General features: G+C 35.9%; 1 protein-coding gene and 1 long non-coding RNA gene across 3 annotated transcripts in view; both read right to left on the bottom strand.

The window, feature by feature from the left end:
- Nucleotides 1–17,303, bottom strand: part of whrnb (whirlin b) — an 87,849-nt gene that overhangs the window by 24,440 nt on the left and 46,106 nt on the right. The gene's annotated exons all lie outside the window — the stretch shown is intronic.
- On the bottom strand, nt 6,770–9,137 carry LOC135732307 (uncharacterized). The gene is made up of 3 exons (XR_010526738.2): nt 8,807–9,137; nt 7,856–8,022; nt 6,770–6,898 (listed from the first exon to the last, which is right to left on the bottom strand). It is a non-coding gene; the product is annotated as an uncharacterized lncRNA (long non-coding RNA).

The following is a 17,303-nucleotide window of genomic DNA, read 5'->3' as shown; positions in this document are numbered from 1 at the left end:
GCACTTAATAAAAAATGGGTTGCAAGAAAAACCCTTAAGTGAACCTTAACGCTGTCAATAAGTATTTACCCTTAAATGCTAAAGTATTACCTTAAGTTCTGCTATGCGTTGCTACAAAGTCCTTAAGTCCCATTTTCCCTTAAAAACTTAAGGGACTATAAGAGGTCCCTTAACGTCACACTCGAAGGCTGATTTTATGGTTATTTAAGAAAATGAAGTACCAACGCACATTTCTAACGTTCGAAATAATCCCTTAGAGAAAAGTGATGCGCATTTATTAGGAGAATAGCGGTTTGATCGTCCGTCAATCTAAAGTGTTTCCAGTTTGAATTACTTTGAGGTTTTATACATGCGGCATTTTACAGTCTGTTATTTGCAATGTTTCATCGTACAGAAATCCGCCGTCTGTTGAGCTGCGTGCGTTGATTTGTTTAGGCTATGAGATTTTGTAACTATAGCAACCGCTTCTCCGCTGCTGTGTTCTGGCAGAGACTACCGTAAAATACTTAGTATAAACACTTAGGTAAGGGTGACAGTTAAGACCTTTGTTGCAACGCTCTTAAATAAATCCCTTACCTCATGGATTTTTTTCTCCCTTAGGGAAACCCTCACTTAAGGAGTTTCATGCAAGGGCACTGCCCCTTAGAAACTCAAACTATAGCAAAATTAAGCTATAACCATCAAGTGATGTAACCACAAGGAGCATCATTCAGACAGGAATTTTCCAGTTCAGCCCCTGTCATGTCAATATCTATACATACCCTCCAAAAAATGCTGGGTTATTTTCAAAAAAGGGACGAGCCCAACCTCTTGAGTTGTAATTGAACATATGCTGGGTTGTTTCAAACCAAAATGCATGGTTGTTTTAACCCATTGTTGTGTCAAATATACTGTAAACATTTTCTGAGTTAATTAAACCCAAAGGGTGGGCTCATCCCTTTTTGACACAATGCTAGATGGAAAATAACCCAGCATTTTTAGAGTGAATAGTATGCTCCTAAATAGTACATAATGGGATCTTTTCAAGGGGCACACAAATGTTTTCAAAAAGCAATTAAAAACAGAGTTTTGCACATACTGTAAATACAGTATAAAAAAATTGTCCAATAAAGAGATTACATCAAAGATCAAAGGCGAAGAGAATGAGAAGAGAGAGAGAGATCAGCAAAGTTAGTTTTGTTTGCTTGTGAAATCAATACTTGTTTTAAATAAACGTCAACTGCGCCTGTCCATGAGCACTTCCATTTACAGAAGACATGAACATCTTTCAAGGATTCCTCTTCTCCTCTGCTCACACACAATCACCAACACAAACAAGACACAAAAGGTTCGAAATGACATCAAATGTGTTTGACTGTAATTAATAAAAACAATGTCATTGATTAATTTAATAATAATCCCATATGATATCTAATTTAAATACTAAAGCGCCTTTACCTCTTTTCAGTGTTTCGCAATGTGCTACTGGATCAATTCAGTCAGCTGCAGTTCACCTTGCTTTCTCCTCTTACAGTCAATTTCACATTATAAACATATTAATTAATGTAATTGATGTATAAATACCTGAGAATAGCTAGTTTTTTAAACATGAATGGATTAAGAGTGAGGCAAACGTGAGGAACGAGTTAAAATTATGCATATGGACTTTTATGTTCATGGACATGAATCAATCTACAGTCAAAAGAAAGCAGTGCAACACTCTTATTCTTAAAAATGTTTTAGGCCTACATTTTTTCACTTTATTCTCCACCCTTTTGTTGAGGACATGAATGCAAATGAATTGATTAAATTACGTAAAGAGCAGGATAACAAATGGCAAGAACGAGCAAAGTAAAACCGAGAGAAAAGAATGTGCATGTTTTATTCAGAATATGCTGATTAGCTGCATATGCATGAAGACATATTCCTAAAACCTTACACTTGATGGAGCATGTAAACCTTTCATTCATTCCTTAACAAGAATGATTCAATTTTTCTTGATAATTGAAAAGTGATGTGCGTGTAATCATGAAAAAAAAGAATAAATTAACATTGACCATGAAAATTCATTGTTTTATGAGTTTAATTCAAATCTTTTAGGTGCTCATGCATGCACCAACATTATAGTGTCATTCAGACATTATAGTGATAGTATATGGAATGCATAATCGAATTGTGTCCTGCTTTTAATTCATCCCAGTGAGTAGTGAAGACAGCTGTCCCTACAGAACTCTCGAGATTACAAGCCCGACTCTAGCCAGTAGACTACACTCTAAAAATGGCTTGGTTATTTTTGACCCATAATGGGTAAATATTGGACAGAGCACATGCTGGGTCAAAAATGACCCCATGTTGGGTTGTTGCTATGCAACCATGGGGTAAAATAATCCCGGCAGTTGGGTTAAAACAACCCAGCACTGGTTCAATTTTAACCCAGCGGTGTGTTCTGTCCAATATTTACCCATTATTGGTCAAAAATTCAGAGTGTACAACTGCCCCCTGTTATAAACAGTTTTATGGGATGCACACCTGTTGCCACGTTACATGAACACCCCAAATAAATTTCCGTTCTGTGTTTGTTTACCGGTCTGACCTAAACTGACCTCTGGAACAAATACCTTGGTGAAAATAAAAATGTTTCAGTTTTCTGAAGACGACGGGAAACAGCAAACATGGATCACCACTGTGTAAAGAGAGGTTTTGGCAGCCAGGTAAGAATTCAAGGATTTCATAAATAATCTACTCTAGAGGGACTCATTTGTTTATGTTGCATTGTGTCCAATCATATAATTTGCAAGTCTGTGATTTTATAATGTGATTTATTTGATTCTGTTTAAATAACTACTTTTGCCTAAATCCCTTTATTTGTCATGTTTTGATGGCGTGCTAAGCTAACATACTAGCTGTTCTGTAAACACCTGCTGTCTGGAGATATGAGATATATGTTTTTAGGAATAATTTTGACTGGTAAAGCTTCTTTTAGGTAAGTTTCTTTTTGTAAGAAAGGCATTTAATAAAAATAATAGAATGTATAAGTAATTCATAATAATAATAATTGAATAAACATACAGACAGCCATATCCCGGATTGACTCATCCGGATGCTTATTTAATGGGTCTGTTTGACCCACGGAACAATATAGGACAATAAACTTAAAAGATGCTTGTGAGACATAAATAAACAAACATTAGCTTCACTGTAAAACTTTTCACTGTAAATTTACAGTAAAATACTGGCAGCTGGGTTGCCAGCCGTTTACTGTATTTTTACAGAACCACTACTGTAAACAACATTTACAGTCTTGCACTGTAATTGTCAGATACAGTATAACGCTGTAATTTATTTATTTTTACAGTATACACTGTAAAACTTTACACTGTAAATTTACATACAGGCAGCTATATTGCCAGCAAATTACTGTATTTTTACAGAACTATAACCCATTCTGTATTTTACTGATATGCCACTTTTAAATTAGGAATTTATATTATATGTGTAACAGTAACAATAGTATCAAATAGAAATTAAATACATAATACACAAATACAAAATTCTTAGAATATAAAACTTTATTTTTTAAAAGCAAAGGCCATAAAATTTACATAAACATGTTTGCTGAAATGTCAGCTGTATGCATTACAATTAATAAACAGTTGACAGAACAGTTATGAATTATCAGAACATTAACAATCAAGTGATCTTATTAACTTTCAAAGAATGGAAATGTTTCAAAATATTTTAAATGATGCAAAAAAAGAAAGTCAGGAGGGAAAATACATTAAAAGATTACTCTACTTTCTTAATAAAAAATCCGGATAATTTACTCACCCACATGTCATCCAAAATGTTGATGTCTTTTTTTTTGTTCAGTCAATAAGAAATTACGTTTTTTAGGTAAAACACTCCATGCTTTTTCTCAATTTTAAAGACTTTATTGGACCTCAATAGTTTACAGATTAAATGCAGTTTAAAATGTGCTGTTTTGATGCAGCTTTAAAGGGCTCTAAACGATCACAACCAAGGCATAAGGATCTTATCTAGCAAACCATCATCATTTTTATTGAGAAAAATAAAAAATAAGTACTATAAATCCATAACTTCTCATCTTGCACTAGCCTTGTGTCCCATCAGCGCAATCTAACGTAATGCTTAAGCATGTTGAAAGGTCACACGTGATGCATGCAAAACTACCGCCCCAGTGTTTACAAGCGTGGAGAAAGAGGAACGTTCAGACGTTGTTGTATATGGAATGATAACTAATTAATGTCTTTATGTCAGTTTGTTGTTTAAAATGGTCTGCAAGTGTGTGTTTCACATTTGTGAAAAACCTTTCGACATGACTGTGCATTACATGACGTCAAGTTGGCGCATCACACGGCTAGTGCAAGATGAGAAGTTGTGGCTTAAAAGTGCATATTTTTTTTCTTGCCGAAAGTTATGATTTTTGCTGGTTAAGACCCTTATGCATCAGTTTTGATAGTTTAGAGTAGGGCTGCACGATAAATCACATGCGATAGTCATGCGCATCTCATCACCTGCTTTCAGATGGAGCAGCTTTTACTAGACAGAGACGTAGTTCACTGACAAGCAGGGCCATATCGCATACATATTATTAATGCAAATTTTGCCCTGATTGTCAGTGATCTATGGCTTTGTGTAGTACATGCTCCTCCATCTGAAAGCAGGTGATGGCGATTTACTACTAATCAAAGAACCGGCTTTACTGACAAGATGCGCAATGACAATCACATGCGATTTATCATGCAGCCCTAGTTTAGAGCCCTTTGAAGCTGTATGCACCCTTTTAAACTGCATTTAAACTGTAAACTGTTGAGGTCCATTAAAGTCCACTATATGGAGAAACATTCTGGAATGTGTTACTCAAAAAAACAAAAACAAAAAAAATGTATTTCTTCTTGACTGAACAAAGAAACACATAAACATTTTGGATGACTTAGGGGTAAGTAAATTATCAGGATTTTTTATTAAAGGAGTAGTCCACTTTAAAGATGGGGTCCATTGACTTAATTTTTTTTCCTACTATGAAAAGTCAATGGACCCCATCTTTAAAGTGGACTACTCCTTTAAGAAAGTGGACTAATCCTTTACTGTATTTTCCCTCCTGACTTTCTTTTTTTTGCATCATTTTAAAAGTGGATTAATTCTTTAACATAAGCATATTGGATGAAATGCCAGCTGTACGTTTGTATTTCAATTAACAGCACATCATTAACAATGTAGGAAACTTTATTTCCTTTTAATTCAACTACACTGGATAGTGGAAGTTTCTAAACCAGGGGTCTCCAACACGTCGCTCGCGAGCTACTGGTAGCTCGTGTCTTAATTGCAGGTAGCTCGCTCGTGGGTTTATTTATTTATTTGTTTTCTGTGGTTATGGCGCATTTTGATGTCTGGTTAGTGTTACAAGCGCCTGTGGTACTAAAAATTGTGTGCGTGTTTGACGTCGCGTTGTAGACCGGCGTATGACATCAGTAATTTAACATGTATGATCCAAAAACAAACAGATAAGTCCGCGCATCTGCGTCCCGGCAACCGGCCGATCCATCCGCGCAACGCTGTGAAGCCCGCGCCACAGCAACCTACCGATGCGTGCGACGCTTTGAAGCCGAACACACCTCGGATCGAGACACTATGTTTAAAAAGGATGCCGTGATTTTCGGATTCACGTTTTGGTAAAACGAAAATACAGTCGTTGTCACAAGTTCAATGGATTATCATCCCATATTTAAACATCAAATGTCAAGAAATACCAGAGAGCCATATGAGCATTACATGTTGACTGAGAACAGGTAAGAGGATGACATGACACAGCTAACGTTAATCACTAAAATGATAGCAAAAGACTTAAGGCTGCTTAATATTATCAAGCTTGTGCTTTGACTGGACGTGTTTAAAAGCATGCTGATGATGCGCATTCAAAACAGGAGTTAAACTTTCTGTCCAGTATAACTTAATTTAAGTCTTACATTTTCTGCAGATGCACGTTCTATAATACATTTATGTTGTACCAAGGCTTAATATTATGTAGAGTGCGTCATACAGTATATAAAGCGCATCAGTTTGTGTTTATTAACCCTTAAGTTTCACTTCATCACGCAGCTTTTCCTGTTAGAGGTTTCTGTTAAACATCTATTTCATTAATACTCTAATATTAATTTTTTTGTCATAGTTTCTTCAAAATTAAATTTTATTTGAGTGTTTAATAAAAATATTTTTATTTTCACAATGACGCCCTTTCATTGCCTCAGTTAATCGAGTACTCGTTTTTCAGACATATGGATTAATCTAAATGAAAAAAATGGCATACATACCTATTATGAATACAAAAGCAGTAAATACTCTATGTATGTTTGGATCATCTTTCTAAATCTGATCTTTAATAAATGATTTTTTTTATTCAAAATGTGTTTTTTTTAAGAATCCTACCCATATATAAGAGGTAATAAAAAGTATAAATAAAGACAACATGAAAGTTTTTTTTGTTGTTGTTGTTTAAAAGGATCTGTACTTTCATTTGATGTATCGTATGTTAATGTTTAAAGAAATGCATTTTCTGGGAGGTATTAAAATTTTGTGAAAATATTTTAAAAAATGCTGGCACTGGCTGGCAACTTAAAAAAAATGCTGTAGAGGAAAGAGTTCAAATCACAGTGAGTTAATAGATCGTTGTGTATTACCCCCTAATTTAGGTATTACGTGAGAAGTAGCTCTCGACCACTTTTGTTTTTTAGAAAGTAGCTCTCCAATGAAAAAAGGTTGGAGACCCCTGTTCTAAACAAAACTGCATTTAAAGTCTGTAAGTTTTCTAAGAAGAGTGAAAACCTGTGGATTCACTGTAGTGTTCTTTTTCCCTTTCTTCATCTTTGATCCACGTTTCAGGTTGATGTAGAGAAATCATCTGCCAGGCAGAAAACAAACAAGAACAATTATTATTATGTTGATAAAAAAAATGTAATTAGTCTTCTTATTTTACACAGTAATTAAAAAACAACAAATAAATCTGTATTAATAATTGTGCAATTTAATTGAATTATTTGGTTTAAACAGAAGTAATGGGGGAAGATCAATGTTCTGTTAAAAACAACAAATCACTGGTCAAAATGGAAATGTGACATTGCAAGCATAAAGGTGACATTGTTTTGTAAAGGTGTAAATCAAGTTGCAGGCATAAGAAAAAAGTTTGGCAACATTGAACTGTTGTTAATCTTAAGCGTAATTCATGTCTTGTAAAACTTCATATTTAGGCTAAATAAATATTAACTGTATTCATCTGACCTCAGTTTTTCTGCATTTACACGTTTGGCATGGATTTTTGGGCTGAAATACTGCAAAAAGCATTGCAAGTGTGCAAACAGTGGCATTCTTTCAAAAATACAGTTTTATGAACGGTAAACACAAATGAATCACACAGAATCTGTCTTAGTGTGTAAAATAAACCAGTTTTTATATAACAATTCGAGCAACGGGACTTCCGGAGAACGCACCCGAAAATCTGTTCAGGACGCGTCCGGCGGGAACTGGCACGAATGGCCACCCTACCATCTGTATGCAACAAGTCATTTACACATTTAAAAGTGGTTTATTTTACACACCGAGACAGATTCTGCGCAATTAATTTGTATTTGTCGTTCATAAAATTGTGTTTGCAAACTTGCAATGCTTTTGGCAGTATTTCAGCACAAAAACCATGCCAAAAGTGTAAGCGGAGAAAAACTGAGGTCAGATGAAATCAGTTCATACTTACTTATTTAATGTAAATATGAAGTTTCAGTTTTACGCTTTGCATCTTGATGCAGACCTTCACAATATGTAAAAAAAATCATTTTAACATATGAATGGGAAATGTGTATCTAACCTCTGAACAAACCCAAGGGTGCATGCCACCACTTCCTGATCCTGGAGGTTAAAACTGTATGAATGAGGCAATCAGCGTTGCCAAGACCAGAGACAAAGTTGCGCTGCTCTCCTTCACACACCACCTGACCGTCCATGCTCAACATCGCTGGTTGCTTAGAGACAGACCTGAAATCGACCAAAACCAAAAAGATAAAATATTTAAAATAAAATTTGTTTCTATTTTTGTGATGTTATTTAGCCATTTACAAATATAACTATTAAACATAACTTGAGCTCAACCGATGCAAATACAGATATTAGGTTAAAATGTGTATACAGGACAATACAAATACACTACAGTATATTTTACTGGTACTGTATACAGTACCAGGCCAAAGTTTGGACATGGGAAGTACGTTCAAACTTTTGAGTGGTACTGTATATAGAAGTATATTACATACATATACTATACATCACCAAATTTGAGTGATAATTGCAAAAATATGTTAATCAAACACTTTTAAATGACGTGACAACGAAGTAATGGAGGTGGGGGTTAACTTAATTTAACAAAACTTTAATATCTGAGATAAGTCTGACATCATTTCACTTATAATAACTTTAAAATACAAATAAAACTATATTTGTGAGGAATGTAGGCTACAACCACAACGTTTTCATATCAAAGTAACTTAACTTGGTGTATATTTGAGAACAACGCACCGACAGACAGCAACATTGCGTTGTTTTAGGGCAATTCACATTATCATGTTTAGTCGTCAAAAACGAAAGAATTAACAGACAGATAAGTTACAAAAACATCTTTATCAACGTGTCTTGTGCTGTCTGTTAAGAGTTTAGCAAGTTAGCGTAACTTACTCTGTGTGGAGTGACAACAACGCAGCTCCTAAAAATAGCCCACTCGTGCAAACCGTTCAGAAATGCAATCGAATAAAACAACAGTGCTTACCGTGTCAATGATGCACAGTCAGTCAATCTTCGTTTATCTTCATCACAGACACATTGTATTTTCCCCATCTTCTTGCTGCATAATCCTCTCATTTCTGCCGCGTCGTCGTGTAACTTTTAATTGTTCCGTGTACGTTTTCACATCACATGCAGATATAGATTAAAAGTTGAACGCGTTGTCTTCATATCGTCGTTGTTTATATGAATAACCAATCCTAACAAATACAGGGCGTCCGAACTTCCACTAGCTCTGCTTACATTCAAATATTGAGCGCGAAGGAAATCAATCCCACAATGCAATGCTTTTACAGTATTATTCTGTATTACGAATTTTGCATGCTGAAAACAGGACAATTCTGTACATTTACAGACATTCTGTAAATATTTTGTAAATATACAGTCACTGTTTTTTGAAAATACAGTACAATACTGTTAGAAATTCGCTGTAAATTTACAGAAAAGTTTTACAGTGTTAGCACTTTTGCTGTTTTCTCTAAATAAATGTACATGTATTTTATGAAAAAACATTTCATAAAATACAGAGTTTTCAGATTTGAAACATAACATGGTCAGACCGGTGGCATTATCTGCAGTGCATTTCTAGATTGCTCCACAGTCAGTTTCATTTAGTTTTTCGTACAAATATTTCATATATGTTTTGTGGAGTTATTAAAAAATATAATTTAAGCTCTCTATAACAACTTCTTTCATTATGACAGTAACAAATTTTGACCTCATAATAAACTTCCAAGTCTCTGCTTTCAAATGAGACCAAACTTATGCTTTTAGTGCAAATACTTCATAAACTGTATCTATTTTAGTTTGGCTATGACATTTTTTGTGGGCGGATCAAAAACAGGGATTAACAGGTTAAGAAATTAAATTACAGTAACTAATTACTTAGTAACTAATTACACCCAACTGATTATTAATAAACCAAGGTGGGTCTGTGAACATCTTTGGATATGGACATCTTATAAATCACTAGGAAAATTTGGTAAATGATCAAACGTTCACATTTATGATGATTGTGAGCCTGTCTTTATAAACGAGAAATCTGAAATTTGAATCGTGCCCAGCGGAAATCCTGTAATCAGCAATGAAACCTAATCAGCTTGTACAAATAAATCCCTGTCAGCCCTTATTTCAAATATTTATGAGGACTAAAAAATCTCATCTACATGAAGGCCAGTTGCATGTTTCTTTTGGCAAGCAGGTCAAGACTAATGATTGCAGGAGTCCAAAGAGACTCGTTCATCCGTCACTACTGCCCTCTTTCCCAATTTGGTTATTGCTGTTCCAAATCCCTGATCACTAAAACCATCCCTTAGCTTTCCATCGTGCCAGTTTTATTCAATGAGAGCATCTCTTTTCATTTAATTCTAACGTTTAAACAAGCACCCTGATTACAGTATATAGCCTACTGTTGACCCAAAGCAAATCCTTTCCTACTCAGTATTTCTACAGCAGCAGCAGTGCTTGAAGAGTCACTATAATTTACCGGAAGCATTTTGCATTGGAACAGTGGCGACTGCGGATGCTGATGTCAGCTTGTTTGACTTTTGTGAAATTGGTCATGAGTCAGAGCTGGATATGGAGTTTAAAGAGTTACGTCAGGAGCAGGAAGATGAGACGGACCTTCAGTGTCAATGTGATGATGAATGCGCTCTCAAACAATCTAAGCAAATGGAGAAAGTGACGCACTCCGGCACTTTTCCCTGTTTTGAGTCACTTATTCACCATCATTTATTTCCTTCTTTTTTACTAACTACATTTCATGTGCTCTGAGTAATAAATAAAGAATCTTTTAAAAATATAATTTTTTTATGTGAATGATATGCGTACAAAAGATAACTATGAACATGAAGCTAAAATTGTCACTCAGGCACACAATGGTGTTCAACTATGTGTATTTGAATTGACCTACATAAGACCCATTCAAGTGGTTTGCTCGGGCTTGCTAAAACTTTGATTCTCCAGGCTACACATGATGGACAGCTTGTATTGTAACTGTTTCACGAAGCCTTTTAGAAAGGCTCGGCTCTCCTGCCTGAGCGTTTAATGATGGCAGACTCATTCCAATAAAATGAAAGCATGCCAAGCCTGCAGCATACGATAGGGCAGCAGGCAGCCGGGCGGAAAGCAGCGTATTTGGGACATATGAGAGAGGTTAGTTACGCACTACCAAGCAAGCTTGCCAACTCCTAAGATAAAGTACAACCTGACTCTAGCAACCATAAAAATCTGATGGTCTCTGTATTACTGACCATTTATCTGTCCTATACTTGGTTTTGTGTTTAAACTAAAACGGTTTATACAATAATGTACATTTTTTAATCTTCCCCCCATGTGCTATTGTTATTTTACTGAGGAAAACCACACTATACATTTCTGAGGAACAACAGTTTATAAATAACAGACATATAGACTGTTTCATCGAATGCATGCGCGTTGTCATGGTAACACCCCTGGCCCAAAGTTAACTTGTGGTCTGTGTTTCTTCATCGGTGGGGCTAGTGGCTAAACTGACTTCTGAAACAAATACCTTGTCGAAAAATAAAATTGTTTTGCTTTCCTAAAGACAGGGGGGAGTGGCAAGCATGGATCACCACTGTGCATGGCAGCCAGGCAAGAATTTAAGGATCTGTAAAGATTGTATACGCTTTAGATATGATTTTAACAAAGGTAATACTTGTTTGTTTTTATTTTTGGTCACATATTCTCTTGCCGTGTGGTGGGATTCTGATGTCATATTCATTATTCATACCCCTAACCTTGATGGTTATAAGCAGGGCTTGACATAGGCACCCCCAAATGCGAGTAGATTTCCGCTGTGGCGAGTAAGACATTTTGTTGAATATAATTTATTTTTGTAGTTTTCTTAAAAGTTATGCGAAATGATAAACAATGCATAATGCAACATTGGGAAACTACAACTCCCATGAGGACTCCCTGCACCCAGCACAAACCATTTACCATAGAGAGCTCGAGCGCATATCTGAATGCACACGCCCCAGTTTTGCCATCACTTTTAACAGAAACCATGATCAAGCTCATAAAATACAAACTGCGTATACAAGTCAACAGTAAACTTCATGTACATGTCTTGACAGTATTTACTGCTGTTGTTAATAAAAATGTAATTTTTTTTGTGTTTATCTTTTCAATTAATCTTCTACACCCCTGCACCACTTTTAATATATCTATTAGACGTTAATCATGTTTTTCATTCACCTAAATACTGTGCTCGCTTCTTCTTTGAGTTCGCGCGAGTCTCATATCAAACAGTGATTGACAGCTCTCTGCTCCAATGGTGCGGCGGGCATTTTCAGGTTGACAGTAAATCTAGCTGGCCCAATGAGATTGGAGGGGGGGCACCAGGGGGGCCAATCATATTCCAGGGGGGCCGGTGCCACCCCATGCCCCCCCTCTAGACACGCCCCTGCTAAATATATGATATGATCGATTCTATACTGATATACCAGCTAATAAATGTAGTCTTAATTTGGGTGGTCAATCTGCATTTGAAAAATCAAATCTGCATCTTATCTAGCTAAATGAAGTAAAATGACTCAAATTAAAGTCATTTTAGGATGCTAAAGTCACGTTTAATCACATAAAATGTATTTTACCACTAACAAAATTGTGGCCAGTAAAAATGTTGAGTGGCTAGTACTTTTGGAAAACAACTAGCCACTTTGGCTGGTGAGCAAAAAGGTATTCATCTTATTTCAAGCAAAGAACTAATTTTAAGAACATGCTAAGAACCAAACGTTTTTATTATTTCATGATATGCAAAACTATTTTCAAAGAGGGTGTACTTTCTTTTTCACACGACTGTAGAAGTCACCACTTGCCTGTTTTAGTTAAGAATCAACATAAAAAATACTTCTGTTTCAGCATGGATCAATGCATCTATTTTCATTTCCTTTTTCAAATGTAACTGCACAGGCCTGAAGCCGTTTTCATTCCAGTTGTCTGAGTAATGATGAATTACGCCAATCACTGTGAAAGGAAACAATAACTGGCTGCTGTGGATAAATAATAGCTTTATTTGAGAAAAGCTTTTAATCTACATTTGTCTGAATAACACAATGATTTTAAATGGTTTCCAATGCAACATTATAAAATTGAGATATTTACAGTACGTGGTTGTGCCAACAAAACTCTAAGCCATTGATTGTGATGAATTTGAGATTCAAATGTTTTGGATGTCTCCTGTATCTTTTGTTATAATGCAGAAATGCACTCTATTAGTATATCAAAGGCACATACTGGTTCCAAATGTATATACATATCTATACCTATAATGTACTATGATCTTTTTAAAGATGCCCTGTTGTGTGGTGCCCTTGAGAAAGGCACCTTAACCCTAATTGCTCCCCAGGTGCTAGGATAGCTGCCCACTGCTCCGTGTTTGTGTGTGTTCACTACTTACTAGCATGGGATAAATGCAGCGATTGCATTTTGAGTATGACAAGCTTGTCACTTTCAATTAAAGGGTACTGCATATTTTGACCATTTTTTCTAACAGTGTACAGAAAGTTACTTCTCGCAGCTAAACTGGTAGAAGGATAGATCATTGTCATGGAATAGATTCCCAAGGAATGTATGAACTCATAAAAATGTATATCTTTAATGCACTGCAAGTCTGCCAAATGCATACAGTAAGTAAAAAAATCACACAGTTAATCCAATAAGGAGATTTCCAGTCCTTTGTGATTATTTGATGAAGATTGTAAGATTATTTATTTTATTGATATAGAGTTAAAAATAGCTAAATCCAGTATATTATAGTATAACTCATAAAAAATAGGTTCACTATAGATATTTATATTTTTCTATTTTCAAGATAACCACGTTAACCCTTAATAAAACAAAAATGTATGCGATTTTATCTTCCCCACAGCATAACATATTACAAACAAAACAATACACACATTATGATTGTGAAAAACTCTCTTTTATCAGTATTGAACATCTCTATCCATGATTAAATCTCTATATACATGTATCTATTCTACAGATTATGCCCTGTCTTCATATTAACTCTCATCCGTTTATAATATGACTGAAAATCCGAAAGCAATGCCATGGGTCACCTTGAGAGTTCCTGCACCTGTGCCAGACAAGGCTTAGAATGAATGGAATGTGAAATGTGAAGAGTGTTAAGATTGGAGAAATATAGAGAGCAAGGATAAGAGGAGCTGCCATCCAGAAACAAAAGCAAGCCAAAAACTCATTTCTGGTATACAGAGATCTGCCTTCAGGCACCTGTACTGCAAAAAAAGAGTCTTGTTTTCCACGTAAGTAAATGAACTTACTTAACCCTTGTGTGGTGTTCGGGTCTGTGGGACCCGTTTTGAATGTTTACTGAAAGAAAAATTATGCAATTAATTGTTGTTTCAACCTCAGATTCATTGGCCTTGGCTCATTTTCTATGAAGAACATAAAAATAAACAACTTTATAATTAATGTACACTGTACACCCCCCCTACACATTTATATTACATATGTGGTGTTCGGGTCCACTGGACCCGGGGTTAATAAAAGTGTAAAAATTGAATGTGCTATGTAACTTCACTCTGTTTTTCTCCTACCTGGGACTCCTGTGAGTGCATGAGTGTGTTTGTATACATGTCTGTACATATGTGATGGATGCATGTCAGAGTTTTCTCCTTCTGCTTTTGCTGTAATGCTGCAAGGATACAACATGTTATATGCCGTGCATGAACATTTGTCTGTACCTACTGTCCCAAACACTTTACCTTCTGTCTAACAGGAACCATTCTACATTTTACCATTATAAAAAATCCATAGTTTTATTTTAGTAAAAGAGTAGTAATCATGGTTATTTGGTATATTGATTACCATTTGTAAAACCATGGGTTTACCACAAAACCTATGGTGTGTGTACCTGCTATTTATCACGTTGTGGGGACCAAATGTCCCACAAAGATGTGTGTGTGAGAGAGAGAGAGAGAGAGAGAGAGAGAGAGAGAGAGAGAGAGAGAGAGAGAGAGAGAGAGAGAGAGTGAATAATAGAGAAAGTAAAATATTATCCATGTATTTTCTTCATTCTAAGTTGTGGCCAATAGCAACACATTGTACTTCATTGTGTGTGGACCAGATGGACACAGTATATGTGTATAAAATGCAAGAAATGCATACACAACACAGCTACACATTAAAAAATTGCTTCTTATGTGTTGTGTTGGCTGGCATGAACAGGTTATGTGTTTAGTGTGGATGATGTCTTATGATATGGCATCTGTTCAGTTTGGGGCCTGTGCTGTGTAGACTGACACAAATGTGTACAATTTCAAAAAGTTCAAATAATTAAACATCAACAGTGATGAAAAACTTTGTTTCATTTATACTTATTTAAGATAAATATAATTTTTCCCCCAATATCTGGATCAGAATAGAATTTTCTTCTTTTATTCCATATTACCACAAAAACGAATGGCACTTTAGTTTATAAATAGTCCTCTACCAGTGGTAAATGACCAATATTAACCATAAATTCTGTCTATATTACTTGCAATAAGGCTAAAGTTAACATCTGTAAACAATATTACATAAATTTGTATGAATGCATTGGTTTAAGATACTAATAATGCTCTGGGTCCACCAGACCCACAAACATCGTCTAAGTAACAAAAATACGAACACCACACAAGGGTTAAAGCTAATTTAATTTAGCAAAATAACAGGCGATCTTGTTTTCTTTCTTACTTTCTTTTATTTATTCTTCACGCTATTCCAGCATCTATTGATATATTCATGACGAGAACTGGCTAATCCAAGTTGATCCACACCCAGGTTGGTCAATCTCTAATTCACCTAAATTGACCTTAGTACCCAGAGGAAACCCACGCTGATGCCGAGGTTCGAACTAGGGCGCATTTGCTGTGAAGCAACAGCGCTACACACCGAGCCAATGTGCCGTCCCATCTTGCTTTCAAAAAGAAAAAGCTGACAAAAATGTTTGGCCCTGGCCTTATTTCTTTTAATTTTTTTTATAAAGTCAGTGACGCGACTGACGTACGAGGCGGCTGACTGTTATCTGTTCGGCCCCCCCAGCTTCTTTTATTTTTCTTTTGTTTTGTGCGCCCGAGCTTTGTTTAAAGTCTCGGGAGACGCACAATTTTTAAATTTGAAAACAAAAACTTAGCAAACATGTCTGAGGGACAGGTCAGCCGCGTCACTACAGTCACGTGACTTCGCGCGGTTCATAGCCGGAAGAGAAGACAATGCTGAATAAAGTTGTAATTCTTGCTATTTTTGGACCAAACTGTATTTTCGATGCTTCAACACATTCTTACTGACCCACTGATGTCACATAGACTACTTTGATGATGTTTTTATTACCTTTCTGGACATGGAAACCGTACATAGATTTTCAATGGAGGAGACACAAAGCTCTCGGACTAAATCTAACGTTAAAACATCTTGGGCGTTTTGGGCGAAATATCCTTATTTACTAGTCACGCTGTTCCCTTTGGGGGCGGAGGCGAAAACACAAGCTTATACAGTATGTAAATATACACACAGACAATGACGCACCCCGCTGCACACCACAAAATGTACAAAAACTGCTATCTCAACATGGAGAGGCTTCTTTGTGATCTCAACTAACAGAATCTGCAATAAAACGAAAATCACAGATTTTGAAAAAAAACTTTGTTTCTCATTTTCTCGAAACTTGTGCTGCCGACTTGTGACACTGGCTTCCATGACGGGTCACATACTTGATATAAAGGAAATCAAATTTTACATTTAATTTACTTGCCCTGGATAAAACAACTCCAACCATGCGCAAAAACATCACATGTGCTCTACAACTCTGGGTAGGCCACTTAAACCAAGTAAGGGCTTTTATTTGCCCAGCCGGACACAGGTCTTTCTCCTAGTTTTCAGTAGATGACACAGACTCTTTCAACAATTAGAGCAGTTTGATATCATCATGTTCAAAGCTGGCTTTCTCTTTCGCTAATGGAGTGCGAGAGTTAGGAGATCACAGTCTTACTGCAGTTCAAAGACAGCCCTTTAACAACCAACAGATAAAATCTCCAAAGACAAAAGACTGTGAAATGCACCCTGAACGGTATGCAGAACACACAAGTAAAGATGAAAATACACACACACGTTTTGCTATTACAGTGTGTTTGCTCTGAGATAGTGACATTGGGTCGATTTACTGTACACGCATAAAGAATTTGATTGCTTTGATCTTCTGGCAGACTGCAAAGCGACGTGACATCTGACATCAATATCACACTAAGCTGAGTAACTCAGAAGGACATTATGGTTTCTATTCTAAGTAAAAGCACCCAAGAAGCATTAGGTTTGACGTACTAAAGCATATTAATTGCAATATTCAAGGGCCCTACTGAAACTTAAACTCCCTTACAGAAAAAACACATACATTTCACATGTTTTTACAAGTTGTTATCACATGCATAATGTGGTGACAATTTTTTTTTACATATGTG

The sequence above is a fragment of the Paramisgurnus dabryanus genome, chromosome 5 (genome assembly GCF_030506205.2).
Source record: "Paramisgurnus dabryanus chromosome 5, PD_genome_1.1, whole genome shotgun sequence".
Classification (NCBI taxonomy): Eukaryota; Metazoa; Chordata; class Actinopteri; order Cypriniformes; family Cobitidae; genus Paramisgurnus; species Paramisgurnus dabryanus.
Note: the sequence above shows the minus strand (reverse complement) of the source record. Positions and strands in the feature narration are given on the sequence as shown.